Source organism: Anas platyrhynchos, chromosome 9 (genome assembly GCF_047663525.1).
Source record: "Anas platyrhynchos isolate ZD024472 breed Pekin duck chromosome 9, IASCAAS_PekinDuck_T2T, whole genome shotgun sequence".
NCBI lineage: Eukaryota > Metazoa > Chordata > Aves > Anseriformes > Anatidae > Anas > Anas platyrhynchos.
In genome coordinates, this window is record NC_092595.1 from 25,486,565 (window position 1) to 25,508,191 (window position 21,627).

A 21,627-nucleotide genomic window follows, 5' to 3' on the forward strand; every position below is an offset into this window, starting at 1 on the left:
AATAGAACCGATTTAATTCTGTAAGATTATAATCATTTTATCTTCCAAGCAATATCAGCTCAGACCAAAAGAAGCATTTTTTTGAAGAAATTGAGATTATTTCCTAGTCTCTTCTGTACTTTTTGATGCCATAAACTCTCTCCCCAAGGGAATTAAGAGGCTGAAACTTTTATGTTAGGTCATTAAGTTGGGCAGCATGGGTGATCTGACTTGATAAATGCTAATTATTAGTGTCTCCTTTCACCAGCTTAAGCATTTGCATACAGGTAAGACTTCCAAAACACAGACAAGTTTTGCTCACTTTTGGAGAAGAAGTGTGAAGGATCTCTACTTCCAAACGTGTCTCAATGCTAATGCAAGATGTACATTCCTTCAGTCAAATAACAGACAAAATTATGCCAAGTCATTAGCTATAAAATAAATAGCAGGAATCAGGTTCTAAAAATAGATTGTGAAGACAACCAAGTAATTCAGAAACTGTGATACCCTTACTTGAAACACAAATAATTACCAAAATAGTAAAAACAACTTGTCAAGAATCTATATTTCAAGAATTAACAATTCTGCACAGAAACAAAGAAATGCAAGTCATCTACAAAAACAATCCCTAGAAGTAGTTCTTTTTGTTATTAACAAGAATCAGCTACAGACTCATCTCCAAAGGATGTCTCCAGTGGATAGTGTCTGGCAGCAAGGGTGCACCGTGTATCTGCTCAGCTCTTCTCTGCCCTGCAAGGATGCCCTTTTGCTCTTGGTGTGCCCCAAAGCACCAGGTATGTGACTGCAGATACCTGCAGCTACCACACAGCCCTCTTCAAGGGGATTAAGCATGTTAACTAGACCATTGGTTGCCAATGAATTCTTTCATTTTCTGAGCACAGACTTCCATACATAAGCAAGTCCCAACTTAATTTCAAGTCATGATTAGTTTTTGACAACATTTAAGATCTCTGAATTTGTATTTATTTTGAGGCTCTTGATATGCAAATCACTTATGCTAAATTCTGCAGCTTTTACTCAGTTTAGATTATCAGCGTTTACCTGCAAATATTTGAATAAACACAAGTGAGACTATCCTTTTACAACCCTTTTAAGATCAAAGAGTCAGTATTCTGCCTTTGAGGCTTGTCAGTTTAAAACCTGCACTAACAATTAAAGGATTCCCCCTCCTCCTTTTCTGCTGTCTTCTCCCCCACTTCAAAACCAAGAATGAAAAGATTCCACCCTGCAAGAAATGTCCAGCTTTATACCAGAACTTCTCAGTAATGAGTAAAACTGTGCTGTTCTACAGTATTGTTTCAATGTTCTTCAGTTTAATGGGCTCCATCCTGCATGGCTAAAACCTCATGATGAAAAAAGAGCTCAGGAGAGATCTAAGCTTCCATTAAAATTAGATTTATTTAGTGCCATTTCACTAGGAATACCCCAGGAATTTTTCCCAGGGGAGTTAATATCAAAACAACATAGGAATAACACTGTATGCGTAAGTAAGAGTTAAGATGCTCACTGCTGACATCCTTCAGTTCCAAAAGATGGAATTTTGTGCTCCTTGGCTAGGTAGAATAGGTCGTCATGTTTTTCATAGGCATACAAAGGGGAGGCATTTCTATTGTTCTACACCAGTACTTCTGAGCCACCATGACCTGCCTCACAGGGATGTAGAGACTACAGAGAAGAAAGAAGCAGCCCACTTCAGTTTTTTAGGAGAAAGAGGGTATCTTTTGTTTGCAGTAAGAGAAAGCTCATTGTCAGTTTTGGAGAATTTATGTTGTTGGTTGTTATTTTTTTATTAAAAAATATTTTTTCTAGCTGAAAACATTCCAGAGGATAGAATAATTGGCCATTTCATGGGCTGACAGTTTCTTGACTGGCATGCAGCAATAGCCATTTTTAGCCATGACAATAAACGTGGAACCCTGAGTATTCACTGTACCTTACAAATATGATTACATGATTTTTCTCTTCTAAAAATAGCTGCCCATCCCTATGGGATGGATGGAGCTGTAAATGTTTATGGTCTTGAGGCTGTGTTTCAGCAACCATCTACCACCCACACTTGTCCACCCAAGCTTTTTTCCTTCTGAAAAGGCAAGTAGCAGGAATCTAAAACAATATATTTGCGCAACCACAGAGACAGAAAATAGCATTTTCTGTGTTATTTCTATGACTGCAGATGGGTGGGAATAAGCATAAAAACAGGCCATTCTCTGGCTGCCCTAAAGAAAAGAGAATAGTTTTACATGTAGAAATGAGTATTAGAAGTACCAAAATGATAAAATATATAAATGAATACAGCTTGAATTGCTAATGGATTCCAGTTCACTCTAGGTTTGAGATATGGTTCACTGCTTTGCACAGTCTTAGTGAAGATGTTTTTGTAACTTTTCTAATGCTGTGAGAAAAGAAAACAAAATAACTGTTCGAAGGGTATAAATACCTATGTTTTTTGATCTTTTATTTGATAACCAGTATTTTAATTTCTTGCCATTATATCTTGACTATACAGATGCAAAACAATTTTCATTACAGGGTATTTCCTATAGTGAAGTGTGTCTGTAAAGACGCATCATAATCATCCTCCATAGAGGTTAATGTGGTTTCTCTGTGTTGCAATAACCAGTCTTGGGAAAGTCTCTTGAGGTTTTTCTGTTCCTCTCTGGTTTCTTAAATGGACTTGAGAAATGAAAAGAAACCAGGGTGCTTCTGAGCTGTACCTGGCTATGTGCTGCTGACCTCAAGGTCATTAGCAGCTGAGCTAAGGATTCCCATCCAAGGTAAGTGAACATAAAGATTATATTTTCACTATAACTTCTGACCTGTGCATGTAACATGGTAATACCTGGACTTCTGCATTATTTAAAAATGATTACATTTTCACTGTTCATAAAACCTCCTGGGTTACATACCAGAATTCAGCTAACAACAGTAAAGGCCTTTGTTATTATAGGCAGCTAGAATACAAGTTTGGTAATTCATTTGGCAAAATAAGTACATAATTAATTGCAAACTAAATTAAGATAAAAAGATCTAGAAAGGATGCATCACAACTGATTAAATTTAATTTGTTGCTTTTTAACTGCTTCTGCCCTTACAGTAAATTCTTCACACTGTCTCTTCAGTGACTGGTACTCAGTGTACTTCTTTTATAATTGTATCAGATTTATAACAGTATGCCCAGCTACTGGCTTATACTAGTGGCTGAAGGGTCATGAAGTAAATTAAAGAGCATGATTAATAATCATAGAATCATCTAAGTTAGAAAAGACATTAAAGATCATCAGGACTGACTGTTAACCTGGCCAACTGAGTCCCATCACTAAACCATGTCGCCTAGTGCCATGCCCACATATCTCTTCATAGCATCATAGAATCATTAAGGTTGGAAAGGACCTCCAAGATCATCTGGTCCAAGCATCATCCTACTACCAATATCACCCATTAAACCATATCCCTAAGCACCATGTCCAGCCTTTCCTTAAACACCCCCAGGGATGGTGACTCCACCACCTCCCTGGGCAACCTGTTCCAATGCCCAGCTACTCTTTCTGAGAAGAAATTTCTCCTAATTTTCAATCCAAACCTCCCCTGCTGCAGCCTGAGGTCATTCCCTCTAGTCCTATTGCTAATTATCTGCAAGAAGAGGCCAATGACCAGCTCCCCGCAAAGTTCCTTTCAGATAGCTGTAGAGAGCAATAAGGTCTCCCCTGAGTCTCCTCTTCTCCAGACTAAATAACCCCAGCTCCCTCAGCAGCTCCTCACAGAACTTGTGTTCCAGGCCTTTCACTAACTTCGTAGCCCTTCTCTGAGCAAACTCCAGGGCCTCAACGTCTTTCTGGTAAAGGGGCCCAAAACTGAACACAGTACTCAAGTGTGGCCTCACCAGAGCAGAGTACAGGGGGACAATCACCTCCCTGGCCCTGCTGGCTATGCTATTCCTGATACAAGCCAGGATGCCATTGGTCTTCTTGGCCACCTGGGCACACTGCTGGCTCATGTTCAGAAATACCTCTTAAATACTTCCAGGGATGGGGATTCCACCACTTCTGTGTACAGACCATCCCAATGCTTAACCACACTCTCAGTGAAGAAATTCTTCCTGATATTCAGTCTAAACCTCCCATGGCACAACTTGAGACCATTTCCTCACATCCTATCACTTGTCACCTGAGAAAAGAGATCAAAACCCTCCTCACTGCAACCTCTTTCAGGTAGTTATAGACAGTGATGAGGTCTCCCCTCAGCCTCCTCTTCTCCAGAGTAAAGAACTCCAGTGCCATCAATTGCTCCTCATAAGCCTTGATTTCTAGTCCCTTCACCAACTTTGTTGCTCTTCTCTGCACATTCTTGAGCAACTCAATATCCTTACTGTAGTGAGGAGCCCATTAGACTCTCCAGTGCTAAGTACAGAGTCACAAACCCTTCTCTAGTCCTGCTGGCCACACTATTTCTGAGGCAGGCCAGGATGCCATTAGCCTTTTTGGCCACCTGGGCACACTGCTGGCTCACATTCAGTCTGCTGCCAACCAGCACCCTCAGGTCCTTTTCTGCTGGACAGCTTTCCAACCATCCTGACCCAGGCCTATATCACTGCATCAGGTTGTTATGATCCAAGTGCAGGACCTGGCACTTACTCTTGCTGAATTTAATAGGATGGACCCAGACCATTGATCCAGCCCAACCAGATCCCTCTGCAAAACCTCCTTGTCCTCAAGCAGATCAACAGTCCTGACTAATTGGGTATCATCAGCAAACATACACTTAACCAGATCATTCATAAAAATGTTAAATAAAACTGTCCCCCTTGTTCCGGAGAACACCAGTAGTGACTGGCTACCAATCAGATTTAATTCCATTCACAACAATCCCTTGGGCCTAGCAATTCAGCCAATTCGTCACCCAGAGAACTGTATACCTGTATACCTATATAACATTCCATTAGTTGCCAAAAAAAAAAAAGTCAGTTGCTTTCAGACCTCTAGGACACTGAATATTTGCAAATAAATCAGTCCTAAATGGCAAGTTACATAGTCCAATTGTTTCATCAGTTTGTATTTGAGGAACTAGAAACACTAAGCCAGTTTTCATCCTGCAAAGCAAAATGCTTACTTTGCATTCTTACTGATGTTTGAAAAAGACTTGCAGTCACTTAAATAGAATGCTATCAAAATATCGCAAAATAGGTTAAATAGTGAGATACCAGATATTATCGCAACACATTGAAATATTTAACCTGTGATCAAGAGTTCAAAACAACCTCTATCAAAGAGATAACTGTATATATTGTAGGTATCATTCTGAAGACTGAAAAATAGTTGGGAAAATTATTAGATTGTATTAAATAAATTGACATTCTTATTTCAAAGAAAGAGAGAAAGAGAGAACATCATGTCTTAGAAATAAAGCAGAAAAATATATGATGCTTAAGTGGTCTTTTCAAGCTTTGCCCATAATGCCAGTGACATACTGCTCCAGTGGGGATACTAGAAGGAGCTGCATCTCAAAGAGGCTTTATGATTTGTATGTATTTCCCAATCACATAATGTTCATTAGGACATGTTCTCTAGAGAAGACAACTCAAACATTTCTACTAATTTTTGCTAAAGAAATAAACAATAACATATGAGAACTACAATGGAATGTGATTTTTCCATTTTTATTTGTATAGAATTACCAAATGAATTAATGTACTCAAATGGTAAAAAAAAACAAACAAAAAAACAACAAGATACTGGTATGATATAGCAAAAGCAGAAAGTGACCACAAATAGCCAATGGGAAGGTTGGAAAACAGAGATCACAGTCAAGTCTCATAAGTACCATGATGTCTATTCACATGTCTTTACTTAATTATACATGTGCATAATCATACACGAGATACAGTAAGTTATCTCAAGGAGAAAGATGAGGAAAAGTGAAATTACAACTGAAGTAGATTGTTAGGAAAGAAAAGAATGATGAAGACAAGACATGCACACACAAGAGAAAATACAGAGTGTAGGGAGGAGAAAATGAAAAACCAGAGAGTTGAGGATAGAGGGTCTCATAACAAGAGGAAAAGGAAATTAGGTGTTTGCTGTTGTATTTAGTCACAGTCTGGAAAAGTTCTCTGACCAGGCAGGATGTAGGCTCAGAAAAACAAAAACTACTGAATGTCTGGTGAAACACTGATGGATACTGAAGCTTTTGTGGACACCTGAAGTTTGGAGATTTCAAGAAAGATTTGTGGATCTTTATTGAAAGACATTCTGGGGAGATGGAGGAGAAAAGGGAGAATGTGTTTTCTTAGGCTGAAACTGTGAAGGTTTCAAGCCTCATATTAACCAGGAGGAATCATATACTGGTCAATTCTTGCATCTACCCACATCTACAGCTGCAGACATGGCATCTACTGAGTCTTTGAAGAAGGTCAAGAGTAACACTGTTACATAAGGATTTTCTTTATCAGGCAGACTGAGAAATATACTGACTTTGAAAGGCATATATAAAGGAACCAAAGTTAGGACCCTTGCATTCTGTTGACATTTTCCTTATAGCAAAATATAGGCTATATAAACAAAACTTTAAAATTATAAAATTATGTAGAAATGAATTTCAGAGAATAATTCATGCTGGACAAAATCCAACATTTTTTCAGAAAACTGACATCCAACAACACTTCTGACTTTAACTGCAATTATTTTAAGAAATAAACACCAGCATTTCTTTACATGGAGATGAATCTCATGTTAATCATAATTTAAACCTGTCATGGACATTTAAACCTAATCATAGAAGTCTTCAGTGTAGAACAACCACAGAAACTGAGAGCTGTTCCAGTTCTGGAGGAACTTATTAGCTGCACATGTAGCCCAGCTACATGTGTTAGAACTTCACTGGTTAAATCAGACACATAACATTATGCAGTTAAGTACTCTGACAAGATTTTAACTCACCCAACTGCATCTGACTGATAGACGATTTTTCAGCTCTCCTGTGCTGTCTTTGGTGGCAATCAGCCATACCTTCAGAGAACTGTTGTTCTTGCAGCTCCTCATGTGGCATCTGACCTTCCTCAGGGACACCCACGTGAGCAAATTCAACGTACTCCTTACTTCTGAGGCCACAGCCTGCAAGGAATTACAAAGATATTCCTATGGCCACATGTCAGGTTTGACAGGGGTGGTCTGCAGGCAATACCCACCATCACACACACCAAGGCTGTGCCAACCGGAAAAAAATGTGGAAAGGACTGTAGGACACCAGGTGCCACAATTGGTAAATACAAGCTAAGATCTATTGTAAATCTCTAACAAAATTGCTGTCACCATTTCTACTGCTAAACATTTACCATGATTAAGGAAAAAGTAATGATCATATTGTTTCAATGAGAATATTTTCAGAACAGAAGTTCCAGTATAACAATACATATATTGTTAATAACTATTATGTATATAATTATAGTAGTAACATCCAAAATGCACTAATACTTCCAAAAATCTCTTTTAGAGCATTTAGCAGAGAAAAATAGAGTGGACTTTAATGTCAGTTATATAAAGTATGCTTTTGAACATGAAAGATTTAACAGGGCTTTGACACGGAAAAACAGAAAACTTTATCTTATGTTCTTACTTGAAAAGCTGCAGTGAAAATTTGGCCATTAACCTGAAGGGAATGAGGACGCATATGTTTTAATATATATAACGATGTCTGCTTTATGAAACAAAGATGTCTATAAAGCACCGAACTGAGTTCCAAACACAAAAGATGATTTTTTACTGAGAATTGACATTAAAGTAATGAATAGAAATATTTCCATGAAGCTTGTACACTGTAGATGAACAACTGTTTTAACAAATGTTCAATAGAACAATCCAGAATCCATGAGGAAATAGCATAACTGCTGATGTCTGATTCCGTTAGGATCAGCACCAATGCACTACTAAATTATTACAGGATATTTTATAAATGATTATTGATGATTTAGTGGCAGGCTAGGTTATGTAGCTTACAAGCTGTCACCTTTAAGGTGAGGCCAAAAGCAAGCCCGAGGATATACACGTATTCTAAAAGAAAATGTAACAGTTATTATGGTATGCGTGTCAGCAAAGTTCATATGATTCATTGTCCTCCTGGTAATAGGAAAGCTGTCAGTGGGCGCTCTTGGGCATGGTTCAGCTAACTATATAAAGAATGTTCTCTTAAACATTCACCTACGGCTTGGGATTCAGAGGTTGCTTGTCTGATTAAATGGAAAGGAGGTAATTTAAAAGCATCTTCCTTTCCAAATCTGTTACTGTCAATTGGCTTTGGTTCAGAGGTTTCCAATCTGAAGTACATGAGGCAGCTGTAGAAGAACTCTATTAATATTCCTACATAAAATGCTTTCTTAGCCCAGGTCAGCTCCCCTATGCACTTTTGATGTATTAGAACTTTAACGTTTAACTGAATTGACAATTCATGGGTTTTATAATCAATGTGCACAAAGGATGTGCCATTCTCAAGTAAACTCACCATGTATTAAATATAATGATAAAGAGGATCATATCAGGTGGGGGCTAGCACAGTGTTTTGTTCCTCTGTGGTTCATATATTGTGCAAAAGACACCTGTGATATAATCTAGTATAAAACTGGGCTGAAGATTAGCTCCATTTCAGTACTAAGTAAATGAAAGTTATGAATCTAGTTAAAATGGAGAGTGTCAATCTAACTGTTCAAGAGAGGGCAAAAATAAATCTGTGGCATATTTTCCTTAACGTTTTCCCACAAGGTGATTACTGAACTCACAGCACAGATGTTTTAAATATGATACAACCTATCTGCTACAATGTTCTATGCTAATTCCTTCAGAAAAATGTACTAATTTAGGGAAGGTTATCTTTTCTTTTGATGAAGTAGCTCATCTTCTACCAGTGCTTCCAGGAACTTTTTCACTTTTTTTTTTTTTTTTTTCTTTAATGGGTAATGTTGGAATAAAGTGGCAGGGTCTTTCACAGAAAGGCAAACTTACAGTAGTTTTTGTATAATGCTCTACAGATGTAGATGTTCCCCGGATGTGAACAGACTAGAAACTTAGTTTTGTCTCTTGGTATTCATTCACCATATAAATCTCCCAACGCATTCTTATCTGCTATGTAAATAAGATGTGGAATTCCAATAGTGTCTCAGCGTTCTACAGCAGATGGTATAGTGAGATTTACCACACCATTACGTTTAATGGGATTGAATTCATTTGGATTTCTTGATGTTCACTCTGGCCTTCTCTGAGCAGCAGTGTTGCCAATGTTCCTGATTATATATGATTTGAGAGAGTGCTTAAAGAAGAAAAAAAAAAAAAACTTTTATCTCAGAAATACGAGTATTTTCTGTTAAATTTTAAAGTGTGTATGTATTGCATTTCACAGGATTTATAAGCTCTATGAGAAAAGGATATTTAATGAATATTCAACAAAGAATGTGAAGTCATTATATGCTAAGGTTTTTGTAAATATCAGCTATCCAGTCAACTGTTTTAGTACTAGTATCATTATATATTCATTTGGAAAGAAATGAGCTTTTTACCTTACCACATCATTGCAGAGTGAAAACAACAAAAAGTATCTATGTTCAGAAAAAAAAATCTTTAAAAAACATAATCTATTTTTTTTTAATTTCCTAGTACATCTGGCTCACTATATGCAATAGTTGTCCTAAATTAATAAATATTTTCAAAATCGAAGTGCAAACTGACACTGTTAAAATATAATTAAAAATGACAGTGTAAAACGCTGTCAACTTCTAGTGAACTGTCTTTTCAAAAAATGCTGCTGCAAATGCCTTGATCTGCTTGTTCCACAAATTGCTGTGAACCCAAAATGACAACTAAAATGTATACAGATGTCATATGCAGTCATACATTGGCTGGTGTTTTAAATTATTTTGTCTGCTTAGCATTCTATCCTTTCTGCAATACCATGTGTGGCCTAAAATTTTACTCAAAGCAATCTTGTGAATTTTATCATGCTATTGCTACCATTCCTCATGGTAGTCATACAGCCAACCAAAATACTCCTTACTGGATATGTGAATGAGATAAAATGTATCTTTTCACAATTAAACTTAGTGAGGACTAACTTAGTAAACCTAGTAAATCAGTCATCTTATTGGCCATAACACATTCTTTACTACAGTGCCAAGCAAGGACAGCAATAATGCTGAATCTATCACACAGCTTAAAAAAAAAAAAAAAAAAGGCTTTAATTACCATGATCAATGACAAATATCTAATTTTTCTCAAAAGCTTGAATAGGCAATAATATCACCTCTGTGGATAATGTGGTTCACATCCAGTAATCCTATTCCAATGGGCACCACAAATTTTGCTTTGAAGATAGATGAAACATGCAATGTTAAAATTGTCGAACTAATAAAGTACTATTGAAAACTCTGAAATATTGATGTTTTTACTTAAATGATCACAGGATAAATAGGCAATTTCACCAAATCACCAAACTGAAATGCAACAGAGCCATGATCACATTAGAAACACTGGGCTGGGTTTGAGGGGTGGAGGCTGAAGGATTTCCATGCTATCCTCCAGACCCACAGCAAGAGTCAAAACAGAAAATCAAAATTGTCTGTTTGAAAATTCTTGTTTTATGAAAAGGCAGAGTAATAATAGAGAAATATTTTGAAGGAAAATTATGCGAGCTCTAATTTACAGCAAACTGCCCTCTCCCAACAACTTGACATGAGTGCTACAATCTGATTTTGTCCACATAAGTCATTTTGCTGGCAGTAGTAGAGAAAGAACAGCAGCAGCAAGACATGCCCGATTGTTGCACGTTGTTCACATGTTGCTGTAATGTGTGTGCACTGACTGAACACTAACCAAATTTAATCATTAAGAAATACCTCTGCTTTATTGTGACTATCAATAGCTTTATCTACAAAAGAAAATAGAGCTGAAAAAAATCACAGAAGTAGCAATATGGTATTCTTGATACATTTCTACTACAGCTTATAATTGAAGTAAAAATAAGAGCTCTATAGATCTTTCATTTCAGTGAAACTTCACTGACAAACTTTTTTCCCCTTCAAAGAAAATATCTTCAGAAACAGCAGCCCTACTTTTCCACTGTCTCTAAATTGTTTCTTTACTCTCCAGCTTTGATGGCAATTAGATCAGACTATCAGTAATTAGATCAGACTATCAGTATATCCCATTTTTATATGGCTATGGCTAACCCATAGCTCTTGTTACATTCTGTCAAATATATTAATTATATACAATACATTAATGATATATCCATATTGTCATTTGTCATTAAGATAATTAGCTACAGGAGGTTGCTGTAGGCCCAAAGATGTTTTCTTATTTTCTTTGATTTATTCTTACCAGAGGGTGGTTATAAGGATGGTTATAAGATTGGTTGTTTGTGAGGAAGTAGGGGGGAAGGGGGGAAAGAACAGTGTAGCTGGTTTTCTGTAGTAAAATCAAACAAACAAAACTTCAAAAGCTCAAGCACCTGTTATTTTTCCTAGGTCTGTATTCTCACAGTGAAAAAAGCACCTCCCATCCAAAACCAGTAGTCAAAAATCTTCCATACAGTAATCCTAATATTTTTAAGTATATCTTTCATACATGAACTCCAAAGCTTTCTGAAGTGTTTTTATGACTTTTTAAACAGAAAAGTCCCCAAGAAAGAAAAATAATATTTTCAAGTTAATTCCAGTTTGCTTCTAATGACTCATGCTGGTTTAAACTGAGTAGTGACTCCTCATGAGATGAACCAAGGAAGGATTGTTTCTGAATAAATACTCAGAGTTTGAGTGTGTATTTGGATCAGGTTATTTTCTTTGAAACTCATGAAAATAGATTTTTTGTAAGATGCTGTTGGCACTTGTTTCTGGACTATCAGAAGATCTCCATTATTTAATGTATCCATTGCAGTCCTAGTAACATGAAAAACACTGGAGAAAAAGTTCACAAAGTGTTCATATATAAAAGTCTTTAGGTTCTAAGTTTTAGTAAAAGTGACAAATTCATGAGTCAAACAAAGATCTGTTCTGCTCTTTTTTCTTTTATTTCTCTCTCTCTCTTTTTTTTTCTTTTTATTTATTTTTCTTTTATTTTCTATGTGGTTTTGTGATTTGGAATCTCCCAAGAAGGGGTATGGAGACAATAAATGAAGAAGGGAATTTAAGGGTAAACTTAGCTGTGATGAATCAGAGTTGCACCCTTATCTAGTCATTGCATCGTTTAGTTATACCACCTAGTTACACCAAATGAATTTATCCAACTTTTTTTTTTTTTTTTTAATATATAGCACTACAGGATATATTCATGAGGTAGTGGAGGACATGAACATTGCATAAAATTATTGATACTCAAGTGAATTAAGAAACAGTAAATGAAATGGCTTTCATTTAATTGCTTTGGGGCTGTTGCATGAGGAACAAAGGAAAAATATGTCTGCACAGCCAGTGAAACCAGCCCAAAGAGTGAAAGGGAATTCTCCGGTGAGATACACTTGATATATTACAAGAGTTACTCTCCCTTATGTATTGTAATCCCATGGTAAAGCAAACTTATCTACACTTGCTAAAGTTGCTTGCTGACTCATAAGCGATGGTAATTCATACTAGTCAAGTTACCTGTGTAACTTGGAGCTGCCTGAATAGTTTTGTTTGTTTGTTTGTTTGTTTTTAATGTGTGTTTTGTTGTTGTTGTTATTTTGTTTTACTTTAAAAAATCACAGATGAAAAATTAATCTCCTCTTCCTACATTGTCCTCAGTTTAAGTTAAGGGTTTTCACTTTTTTTTTTTTTTAACTTTAAATTTTTATTTTTATTTTTAACTTTTAAGCATTTTCACTTAAATTATTCTGAAAAACAAATAACATAGTATTTAACTACAGCTCTTCATTGCAAGTATAAATTAGCTCTGTTTACGTGTCAGTTTCTTATTTAGCTTCTTTTAGAAACTCATGGTTTCTTGGAAGAGTAAGAGAGTGCTGACTTAAGTCGGCATTCTACACACTATGCATAGTTTTTTGACAGCTGTCATGGAGATGCTAACCCAGTCCATTCTTGCTATTTACCAAGAACTGAATTAAGATAGGAAACAGAGGCTCAGATCTCCACTGAAGTATGATAGAAACTTCAGACGGGAAAACATTTTCAAATTAGTAAAAGCCAGTTTCTACCTACATCTTTGATCACACAGTGAGCAACTTCTTGTTCTACAGATGGTACCACTGCCATCAAGACATCTTCTGTAACACCAAAGGAAACATTTTTATCATTCCTTTTGTTGTTTGGTAGTCACCATTTTGATATTTATATATTTTTTTAATCATGTCATTAAAGTGAAAATTTCACCTACTTCTTCCATTACATTTTTGTGAAGGATACTCTAAATTTCACATTGCTCATGTAGTTGTGAACAATATAAATTTGAACCAAAGACCGAACCTAGAATCTTGTAAATCAAAAGGCACCACAGGTACTCTGTGTTCTTGTAAGTCAGTCTGTAGGATTTAGATAGGAAAAAAAATAAATAAAACAGGAAAATAATATACTGTTAAAGTTGATTAGCTGGCTGTAGTCTCCTAGATACAGAAGATTTCCTCCTTTTGCACAGCAGGTGCATGCATGACTTATGCAGGCAAAGCTCAATTTTGTAAAGGTTAAATCTGATCAAATTGATTAAATACAGATTTTTCTTCCATTCTATCAGTACCAGATTTATGCTTATTGGTTAGAAACCTGTTTCTCAAAAGCCATGGTCATTTCCCTACTTTATTCTGTATGATTATTAAGTGTCTATGATTTCAAATAAAGAAACAATCCTTTTATGTGTAACTCTAAAATACATTAAGTAGCACCCTGCAAAAATATTCCTGTCCACCTGTGACAAAGAAAATAAGTAGAAATTAATTTCTCCCAGCCCACCATATTTGGCATATCAATGCTCAGCCCAGGTGAATTGTTTATTTTAGGTAAAAGTATCTTTTCTTTTCAACAGCTCAAAGTGTTCAAAAGTATCATACACTGAGAGAAATTACATTTCTCAGTTGGCCAAAACTGAAAACGCAGGTCTAGGACCTGCAAAAGTTTAAAATCTGGCTAAGCATTACATCCATGATTAGCAGTACTTACTTTGACAAAGATTCTTGTATGGGTCAAGTTAAACACATGACTGAAGTTTGCAAAAACTAGGCTCATCGCTGGGAGACTGTAGGCATTAAATTCCCACTGGAAGTGGCTGGTACTGATCAGTGCTAAACACCTTGTGGAAGATGTTTGGCCTAGGGGCAGACTGCATTTGCACCTAGGCTGATGGTTGGTTGTGGGCAAGGTTTCAGCTCCTCACCATGAAAAATCTTTGCGCTCCCAGGAATTAGAGTGGAATTTATTCAGGGTCATTAACTACGTAGAGACAGCTGTGAGCACCACTAAGATTTACTTAGCTTGAGGATATAAGAATTAACCAATCTCGTAGATTATAGATACAAATTTGTGCTCCAAATCCATTCAGATCAATGCTAAATAAATCATTAATATTCTGTACAAAGCAGAAAATGAAGCCGATGAAAGCTGAACCCACTACCTTGTCATTACATTGTCTATTACAAGTTCATCCAAAATTGCAAATCATTACCGCTTCTCTGGCATCTGCTACACTCCACTACTGTCCCTGGAGCACTCAGAGAGTCAAATATGTTTACTAAAGCATAAAACTACTAACACCACTCATCCATGGTTACACAGACACATCTGAACATTACTTTAAAAGTGTCATAGACCTTATATTTATTGTTCTGAATAAACATTAGTCTCATGAACAGAGAAGCACCAAAGTCTGGAGACTGGTAATTACTCACAAGATAGGTACACTGCCATTAGCTGCAATGAAAGCCTCACTGTGTTTCCATGTCAGTGAATTTTGGTACTAAGGAACAGTATCTTGCCTCAGACAGGAGAAGTTAACTCCATGCTTTAATCTTATGTACTTAGGCAACAGGACCATAACATTGTGGAATATTTGACTGGGTTTTGACACAAATTGCACTAGACATGGTACATAGGTAATTTGCAATGCATACAGGCTCTATCTTTAGTCCAAGCCTTTTATATATTCTCAGAAACTAACATTTGGGCCAACAGAAATATTTCATGACATTTTCATTTTCTCAAAAATGGTAATCCTGATAATATCCCAAAATAAATTTTTGATGCTTTCAATGGTATTTTGTATTTTTTAAAATTGTTTTAATCTGTATTTTGATTTTTAAAGCTAAATATTTTTATAGATTAAAAAACATTTTAATGTTAGTATTTTTATGAAAAATTGACACATTTTTGTAACTTTGTTTTTCAGATTAGACAAACAGAAAATTCAGTTACTGAGCTCTTGCAATGCAATTTCCTGTGAATAAAGATTCAATTGTCTATCTGATATTAACATGATAATAAGTTGATTTAAAAAAAAAAAAAAAAAGGTTGTCTAGAGTACTATATTTCTAATTAGAAGAGACAATAATCTTTTCAAAACGACTTCCTTATACTCTAATATAAGTCTGAGATACACAGCAGCAAGATATTAGGGCAATCAGAACGCAGAACTAAGGCTGAGTCTCAGATATTTCTGTAACTTGCCATTTGAAGGATTGTGACCCAGGAAGAAATTTTATACACTTTTTAACCCACATCATCTGACACAAACAAAAAAAAAAAAGGGAGGGACCTCTGTAGTGCCATTCAAAAATTAAATGTTGGACTCATTCCAATCTTTCACTGATGTGCTGTACAAAATCAAGGAAGACAAGAATAACAATATTATGAAGACACTGAAGTGTGCCGCTATTTCCCTGACAGCTTCACTACCAAAACCCAATGTGTGTTTTGGCATAGTGCTGCTTCAGGGCTGATGGAAGTGTGATTATTCTGGTTTACATGAGCTACCAGTCTGACCCAGTGCCTTTGGTGCTGGCCTCTAAGGGATGAGCTGGGCAACCTGGATGGCTCCAGAATAGAGCAGAGAATACACCAAAGACTGGTAGGCTACCTTTACACTTACAAAGTGCCCAAAGCATGGGCAAGAGGCTCTGCATGCCAACTGCATCTGAGGAAATGCACCATAAGGCTTTTTATAACTCACCTCTCAGCCTCACAGAAGGCAATAGTCAGTCTTTTTTTTTTTTTTTTTTTTTTCTTCAGTAAAAATATGCCTCTCTACATTGCTCATATTCAGCTCTCAATCAGATGCTATGCAGATCAGTGCCCAAAATATCAATCCAGCCAAATGTTTGCTAGAGCTTTAGGGAAACCTTACAGTCTCAGAACTATGTGCATTCTGAGCTGAATGTTTTAATTTCAACCCTACTGGCATCTGCTATGTTTCCACAATCTTTTAGATGGGTTACTCTGATTATTAGTAAGTAACCAGTGTGATCTGACTTTTCTTTTTATTTCTCCCTCCTGCTAATATGGAAAGGCAGCAAACTATGCCTGAACCTGCCAAAATTGATTCCTCCTGATTGATTTTGCATTTTAGTTGTTTATTTATTTATTTATTTATTTATTTATTATTATTATTATTACTATTATTATTATTTGTTTGCTATTTTGAAGTTTATTTTCCAGTGTCCACCTATCCTTGGGAGAATAGAATGTGCATGCGCAAATATCTCTCAAGATATAATCAAGCTACTTTTGATCTCCAGGCTTTGCTGGCACCATTCCTTCCCAATTTCCCTTTGCCACCTTAATTCCTTTTCCTTTTTTTTTTTTTCTTTTTTTTCTTTTTTTTTTTTCCGAATCCACAAACAAATTTTTCTGCAAAAGACCTTTCACTGATGTATCCTCCTTTCTTTGCAGATTATCTTCCCTGAGCTTTTCCTCAGCAGTTGCCAGTCTCATGTATTTATCAGCTGGCACAAGTGAAACTGCTGGATTTTCTCTCTTTCCAGACCTGTACTTCAAATCAGCCTGGGTACTCCAAGCAGGGAAAAGAGGTGATGGTGAAGACAATCAAGAGGATTCACACTGAAATATAGAAGCAGCAGGCAGAAGCTGTGGCCCTTGAACAATAAAAAAAAAAAAATTAGAAATTTCACCTTTTTAATTTATCTAATAAAAATGGATGATACTGGTGTGGGATAGATTCTAGCTGCTTCAGGCTGGTGTTTGGATGAGCAACAACTCAAAGATCCTCAGGAGTCCTCACTTAATAGAGTGCTGATTCTCCCTCTGGTTTGCTTTCCAATACATGGGAAGCACTAATGAGTGTTTTAAATCAAAGCACATCTCAAATATTAATGATGTTTCAATGTGCCTCCCATTTAACGTAAAGCAGCACATAGCACTTTTCAGCTGATTTTATTTTTTTTAAATAGATTTAATGCTCTAACTGGCATTAGCAGGAGACCTCTGAGTGGCATTAACATATTAAGGGTGCTTAGTTCCCCGCCTGTCTTTATTCCAGCCACCCAATGAGTAACAGCTACAGTCAAGCTGGTAAAAAATCCTCACAGAACTGCTTTAAAAGGCGAACACCTTTTATGCCCTTTGGTTTAGTGCATCTTTTTATTTTATATTTTTATAGGGCTTGGCTGTCAGGAGAGACATATCACATCACAATGTTTATACATAATGCCATTACAAAGACTTCATGTTTAGCTGCAGCTCACAAGGGCTGTTTTCCTTTTGAGGGGTAGTTTGTGCCAAAATGAGAGGAAATAGCATTTCCTCTGAGAATAATGAGCAGCTGGTGCTTTTGCCCTGGTGTTTATGGGATGTAATAGGCACAGTGGCACATTTGGAACTGGTTGGGGAGAAAACAAAATGCTGCTTTCTTTTATCTTTATCACCCCCTTTCCCAAGAAGGTTTTTCAGTTTCTATGGTTTATACTAATTTTAGAAAATGCAATAAAAATAAAACCACAGCCCTTTGCCACAATATAGTAGGATATTACAATATAAGTGTGGTAAAGATGGACTGTTTTTATCAACTGGAATCATAAAAACTAAGACAATAAAATATTTTTAAAACTTCTCCAAATAGTTCTTGGAAGAATTAAAGCAAAGGGAGTGCATCTGGAAATCATACTTGGAGACAAACCAGTGAAATTGCCAAAAACTGTACATCTGCTCTCTTGGCCATTGTCTGACCTTAGCTGTGCATTCATAGCTGCCATTCTTACTCCATGAAACTTTAATCCAGAACAACAGCAGAGGAACATTAAAGCACCAATTTCTCCTAAAAAACATTTACTAGTTTCCCACTCAGTGTAAATTGTTATAGCTCATTGACTGTGATAAAGCAATGCAACTCTTCAGAAATGATATAAACCCATTGAAACAGAACCAGGATCTGCTCCTTTATGCACAGCACTTTAAACTGACTGATTAGACCATTATGCATTGTGAATAGGGGTGGCAAACACTGTTCCACAGATAATGTCCTCTTCATCAGCTGTACTAATTGGTATTTGTGGTGATCTTGTAAACATTGCGTAAACTAATGATATGCACTTGATAGCAGTTCAGTAGCCAGACTATTTATTTGTGTTGATATAATGTGATGAAACACATAATTATCTACCCTGCTAGTAACAGCGCTCTTTACATGGCTCACCACTAATACTACGAGTTATGTCATCCTCGAGTAATGATGTCATATTGGTGATTTTAGAAATGAGGTTATGGGCATGCAAAGAGCAATATTCTTCCTTGATGGCTGCATAAAAAGAATTTTAAGGATGGCACTTAGACATTATTTGGCTAATAAGCAAGTCCAAACACATGTTTATGGAATTGTTTTTGTGTATATATTATGACTATGTAAAAATGTTACCACTTTTAAGTTAATTTTTGTTTTTCTCAAGTAATGGGCATTCACAAAAGCAAATTAGACCTAGGGCACACAAACGTGAATCTAAAAGCCTGCCGTAAGGACGTTATATGTAAAATGTAGGTTTTAACATTTCACAGGGGAAATGTATCATGGCCACAACCATGCTTTAGGAAACCTCCACATGAGTTGTAGTTCTTCATAATGTTCACAGTATCCATGAGACAAGAAGCCTCTGCATTAGCCTGAGTGTTATTTTCTTGGGCCATATTAAATCCTTGCAGTGATTCAAGATGGTTTCAGACTGTGCTGCAAACTGAAGGTTCAGACCCAGTATATTGGTGTTGTGGTTTAACCCGGCCAGCAGCTAAACAACACACAGCCGTTCACTCACCCTCCCCCCTCCCTCTCTGGGACAGGGGAGAGAAACAGGAAAGTGAAGCCTGTGAGTTGAGATAAAGACAGTTTATTAAGACAGAAAAATAGTAATAAGAATAATAATAATAACAATAATGATGATAATAGTACTAAGAATAATAACGTATATGAAACAAGTGATGCAATTGTTCACCACCCGCTGACCAATGCCCAGCCTAACCCCAAGCAGTCCAGCCCTCCCACCCCAGCTATCCACCCCTGTATATTGTTTAGCATGACGTCAGATGGTATGGAATACCCCTTAGGCCAGTTTGGGTCACCTGTCCTGGGTCTGTCCCCTCCCAGCTCTTGCTGCACCCCCAGCTTGCCCACTGGCAGGACAGAGTGAGAAGCTGAAACGTCCTTGGCTTGGTGTAAGCACTGCTCTGCAACAATTAAAGCATCGGGGTGTTATCAGCACTCTTCTCATCCTAAGCCAAAACATTGCACTTTACCAGCTACTAGGAAGAAAATTAACTCTGTCCTAACTGAAACCAGGAAATCTATCCACCCCTTATTACATACCATTTATGTCATGCTCAGGTTACACTCTTTCCCATACATTCTAATTAATCACCATTTTAATTTAGGGTATGTATATGTAGTAATCATGGTAGTGATGACATACAGTATTATATAATAATTAACACGATACAATTCAACTCATTTAGTATTCTAATCCAGTATTAAGTCCCCTTGAGGTACAAACTGGACCTCCCAATTCTTTTGCATTACCCACCAATTGCGTCCAGGTCCCTGAGCAAAGCAATACCATGAATAGGTTTGACTTTTCCTGAGGCAAGAGTAGCCCAGACTGTTTTATCCAGCATATTTCTTACGTGCACTACGGGAACTTTATCCCCTTCTACAGTACGTAACAAGTTTGATTGGGCAGGTCCAGCTCGGTTGGCAGATCCCCTCGTATTGACTAACCAGGTGGCCTTTGCTAAATGCGTATCCCAATTTTTGAATGTCCCAGCACCCATTTCTTTCAGTGTAGTCTTTAACAGTCCATTGTATCTTTCAACTTTTCCAGAGGCTATTGCATGATAGGGGATGTGATACACCCACTCAATACCATGCTCTTTGGCCCAAGTGTCTACATGTATAAGGTTGTTTAGGAAATGATTCCCACTGTCTGACTCAATTCTTTCTGGGGTGCCATGTCGCCATAGGACTTGCTTTTCAAGGCCCAGAATAGTGTTCCGGGTGGTGGCATGGGGCACAGGATATGTTTCCAGCCATCCGGTGGTTGCTTCCACCATTGTAAATACATGGCACTTGCCGTTGCAGGTTTGAGGGAGTGTGATGTAATCAATCTACCAGGCCTCTCCATATTTATATTGCAGCCATCATCCTCCATACCAAAGAGGCTTTGACTGTTTAGCTTGCTTGATTGCAGCACATGTTTCACAATCATGAATAACCTGAGCTGTAGTGTCTGTGGTCAGGTCCACCCCTCGATCGTGAGCCCACCTGTATGTTGCATCTCTGCCTTAATGGCCTGAGGTGCCATGGGCCCATCAGGCTATAAACAATTCACCTTTATATTGCCAGTCCAGGTCCACCTGAGCCACTTTAATCTTAGCAGCCTGATCCACCTGCTTGTTGTTTTGATGTTCTTCAGTAGCCCGATTCTTGGGCACGTGAGCATACCTTTACAACCAAGTTCACCACCAATATCTTGCCACAATGCAGCAGCCCAGATGGGTATTCCCCTGAGCTGCCAGTTATTTTGCTTCCATTGCTATAACCACCCCCACAGGGCATTTGCTACCATCCATGAATCATTATAGAGAACTGGTCACTTTTCTCATTGAGCAATACCTAAAGCCAAATGAATGGCCTTCACTTCTGAAAATTGACTCGATTCACCTTCTCCCTCATCAGCTTCTGCAACTCGTCGTATAGGACTCCATACAGCAGCCTTCCATCTCCAATGCTTTCCCACAATACGACAGGACCCATCGGTGAACAGGGCATATTTCTTCTCATTTTCTGATAGCTTATTGTACAGAGGGGCTTCTTCAGCATGGACCACCTCCTCCTCTGATGATATCCCAAAATATTTGCCTTCTGGCCAGTCCATAATCACTTCCAAGATTCCTAGGTAACTGGGGTTTCCTATTCAAGCCTGCTGAGTAATCAGTGCAACCCACTTGCTCAACGTAACATCAGTTGCATGATGTGTAGACGGGACCCTTCCTTTGAAAATCCAGCCTTGTACTGGCAGTCGGAGTGCCAGGAGGAGCTGTGCTTCAGTACTGACCAGTTCCAAAGCAGATTGAACTCCTTCATATGCTGTCAATACCTCCTTTTCGGTTGGAGTGTAGTGGGCCTCAGATCTTCTGTATCCACAACTCCAAAACCCCAGGGGTCGACCTCGAGTTTCCCC